Source organism: Rutidosis leptorrhynchoides, chromosome 1, assembly GCF_046630445.1.
Source record: "Rutidosis leptorrhynchoides isolate AG116_Rl617_1_P2 chromosome 1, CSIRO_AGI_Rlap_v1, whole genome shotgun sequence".
Taxonomy (NCBI): domain Eukaryota; kingdom Viridiplantae; phylum Streptophyta; class Magnoliopsida; order Asterales; family Asteraceae; genus Rutidosis; species Rutidosis leptorrhynchoides.
Genome location: NC_092333.1, coordinates 16,263,330 through 16,267,410, shown reverse-complemented (window position 1 = coordinate 16,267,410; position 4,081 = coordinate 16,263,330). Strand labels below are relative to the sequence as shown.

Genomic DNA, 4,081 nt, shown 5'->3' with positions numbered 1-4,081 from the left:
TAGTGTATAGGTCGTGCGTGGGAATGGGACTGAAGCTCCTGAAAGGCTAAGTTTATATGAAGGAAAACCTAACTCAGTTGACTGGAGATCCTAAGATCTGAGTTCAATAGGACAACCTACTTGTATGAACTGGCGAAGTCACTGTGGGGGAGTTAATTACTAAACTAGCAACCCCTACACCTTTTAAAGGGAGTTTACTAATTATGAGTAGACTTCCTAGTTCATTCCTAAAAGTGACATGTAAGAGGATAAGCCTTTGGCTTTTAATGATTCAACTGAAATAACCATGTGTGGTTAATCAGTAGCCATGGATCACCTATGTGAGAGAGAAGTGGGGTCACTTTGAAGGGTATTGTTGGGGCACAATACTTGATAAGCTCTCGCAGAACCAGGCTAATGTTCATCACCATAACGAACATAACTATGAGGACTTGAGATTGTCAGGGAGAGTCTTGTGTGAAGCGTATTGTCGCCTACACAAACGGCAGACGAGTTCAAAGACATCGCCGTCTACTCAGAGCCAGTAGACTAAGTGCGTTTTCACAAGCGAAAGTTCAAAGGGTAACACCTACTTATCGTATGCAAGATTCAACCGCTGAAATTTAATCGGAAGATAGTTGTTACTAAGAAGCGATCTCCATTCATGTGGGGGATTGTTGGAAAATTTGGTTGGAAAAGTATGTTCCACTAATTTTTTGGATACAAATTATATATAATAAAGTGATATATATTAACGACCATTTAGTGGGTTTTGTAGCCACTAATGCGTGTCCAAAACGGGTTAATGGTGAATGAGATATCACGTCTCAAAGTTGTTAGTTTAAGTGCAAACTAAGAAATTAAAAGATTTGATTTATCAATCAAGGATTCTGTAAATATTTTTTATGTGATTTTGTAAATCCTTTTCAAATCCTAAAAGATTTGATTTATCAATCAAGGATATTGTAAATATATTTGTGTGATTTTGTAAATCTTTTCTTACTGTTTGAGATCTTGTTTGCACGATAAATACCAAAGTTTGGTATTGAGAAAAAGGCATCAACTAACACACAAACAAAAATAATAACCCTCTTACCTTCGTTTTCCAGTTTCTTCTTCTACAACTTCGGTCACCCCGCTTCCGATCTCTTTCAGGCAAGTGCTCTTGTCCGGCAGTACATGCTGCTTCGAACCGGTGTACCCTGGGAACAGACGTCGAATCTGTTTAAGGGAATTGTGTCAAACACAAGCCCCGTTCAACCCTTCAATTCGGTTTGATCGTTTTACGCTTATGTTTATCATTATATATTGCATATCAATATTCATGTTTTCTATTTGTGATTATGTTATACCATGTTTGTATGTTACTTGTAATTTTTCAGTTTCGTATGTATAATTTTCCTACAGCAATTTGTACCCATTTGCTTTGAATTGTTTGATCAATGTTATGTTTATCTCAAAAGTGTTCAACAGATAAATAAACAGATTAAGTGCAGCGCATATATGTGCTTTAACATTCATAGTGTGCTACTGGAAGTTATATATTGTATGTTAAGGAGCTCCCAGTTTATGGATATTGTATGTATTTTGTTGACATAGCATATCTTATATTGCTCATATGCAAGTTAAACAACCATAAAATTAAAACAGCAGCAATGAAAAACCAAACTAGTTAGCCGCATATACCATGAATTTCAGAACATAAATAATATAATACTCTTTTTCATTTAATATCAATATCAATCAATTAATTCTTAAAAAGGAAGACACTGACCTAGGAACCGATTCTATGGGTTAAACTGGAATGCCATCAGTGTACTTTTAAAGCAAAAAAAAAAAAAAGAAAAAAAAAAACTTGAACCAATTTTATTAAAAAAAAAACTACGTAGTAATTATTACTGAAATAATAAAACTAGTGACATCTTATGACATGCTATAAATGATTAAAAAATTAAACAATGTTAAAAATCAATCTCCGCTTTTCAACCTGAATACAAACCTACCTGTATTATCCGACTAACCCGAAGCCGGACCATCCCATTTAGGCACTTTTAACATTTATATATATCATTAAAAAACCAACTCACCGTACGAGACATGTGGGCCTGAAGTATCTAGGGCATGTTCTTGTTCTTGAACATGTTTCATTGTTGGTGGTCGAGTACGAGGACTGCAGTAATTTAACGAGAGTGATTAGAATATTATTTAAACAAAATAAGAACAATGGTCCTTATTCGATGTGTTGAGATCACAAAACATCACACTTGAACGGTTACAAATATCACTATTGTTACAAATAAATCATTAGCCTTTTCATTTACATTCATAAAAATGAGCCTAGTTTGCTCATTCTTAAAAACAGACATATTAAACATTTTGCATATTGGTTTTCAATTAAAATCTAAAGCTGACATCCTCAAGTTTATCTTGAATATTTTAAGGCTAGCAAAGATTTGAATTTAACAAGTGATCGCCTTTAGAACTACATAGTTAAAATAAGTTATGGAAGAAAAAAAAGGAACATAAACTCATATTCTAACAAACTTTTCTCTCATTCTTCCAAAATCTAATAATTTTGTAGATTTTTATTCCCAACCAATTCATGGTTCCTTTCTGACAAATGATTGCCTAAAATAGTTTGACTATCAAAACTTAGGTATTTGGTACCCAAAAGGGATTGCGGTTTTAGATCCTCGGGAAATTCATTTTGTTAATTTATTTATTTATATTTATATTTATTTATATTTACACATATGCTAATTGTGGGCTAATCTTTAGACATTTTTCATATTCACCCCTCAAACATTGTACAACTTGCAAATTTCACAGGGGTCAAAAACATAAAATCGTATCGTATCGTATCGTATCGTATATCGTATACATATACTATTGTGGGCTAATCTTTGGTCCTTTCATGAGGGAAAAAACGACAACCACCATACATTTTTCATATTCACCCCTCAAACATTGTACAACTTGCAAATTTCACAAGGTCAAAAACATAAAATCGTTAACTTATTTAAAAATATAAAGAAACTTCACCCAAATTTTTAACGGGCCATATCTCCTTTTTCGACGTGAGTTAAATTTTTCCATCATCACCATCAAACTAGAAATAATTTTACGAACAAAACGAAACTAGCTGCGTTTGAAACGGACACTTTTTAAAAAACGCTAAACACAACGACATCTAAAACATGGCTTAACAAACGGGCCGTTTTCATTTTTCTAAATACGTAACGATACGTTAAATATTAACACGCATGCCGAAAAACCCCGCCGCATCGCGCGGGCTGATCCGGATCTCGTTATGTAACAAGTGTAATAAGAAGATCTTTATAAAAAGATAAGTAAAGTAATATATATAGTTGCATACTTTTCTTCCACACCAATCAGTCTCGGCCCTGAAAGATCTCTGGAGGGAGATGGAGGAGTGTTAGGTGCCTCCTATCATAAAAAGAAGAAGCAAAAGTTAGTATTAAACATACGTTAACTCGCTTATAAGCCAAATTAAACTAATATATTATAAACCGACAAACCGTTACCTCACCAACAGTAATCTTAGTATATCTTGAAGGAGTCTGATCTACTCTTTTTGAAATTCTGACTGATGTATCATCTGAGGTTATCATAAAAAAAAAAAAAAAAGATTAGATATCATACTTTCAAGAAAATATATGTAGATATATATACAACCATCACGATTAGTATTATAACACTGTACGGCTGTACCAGTGAACGATATATCTTCATTGCATCTAAGATGGCTGTCAGGAGAACTGTGAAATACATAACATCAATTAAATTATGTTCTTACAACATTTTATTGATATATATGTTCTTAAATTATGTTTAACTTGTAGTTAGGTTACTTATTTTCGCGAATATAGTTATTGGTGCAAGCAATAGCCTTTTAACTGTTAATAATAAATATATACCTTAAAAACCAAGACCACCATTGTGACGACACGGAAATTTTCGACGAAATTTAAACTTTATCTTTATATTATTCTGACACGATAAGCAATGTTTGTTAAGTTAAATCTCAAGGATTTTAAACTATGTTTATACATTCATTTAAACCTCGACCAAATTCCAATGA

The 4,081-nt window shown here is 33.1% G+C and overlaps 1 long non-coding RNA gene across 1 annotated transcript; it reads right to left on the bottom strand.

Annotated features, from left to right (window-relative positions):
• Positions 1–3,331: 3,331 nt before the first annotated feature.
• Positions 3,332–3,726, bottom strand: LOC139886376 (uncharacterized). Its single transcript, XR_011772414.1, has 3 exons — positions 3,676–3,726; positions 3,525–3,598; positions 3,332–3,426 (listed from the first exon to the last, which is right to left on the bottom strand). It is a non-coding gene; the product is annotated as an uncharacterized lncRNA (long non-coding RNA).
• Positions 3,727–4,081: the final 355 nt, after the last annotated feature.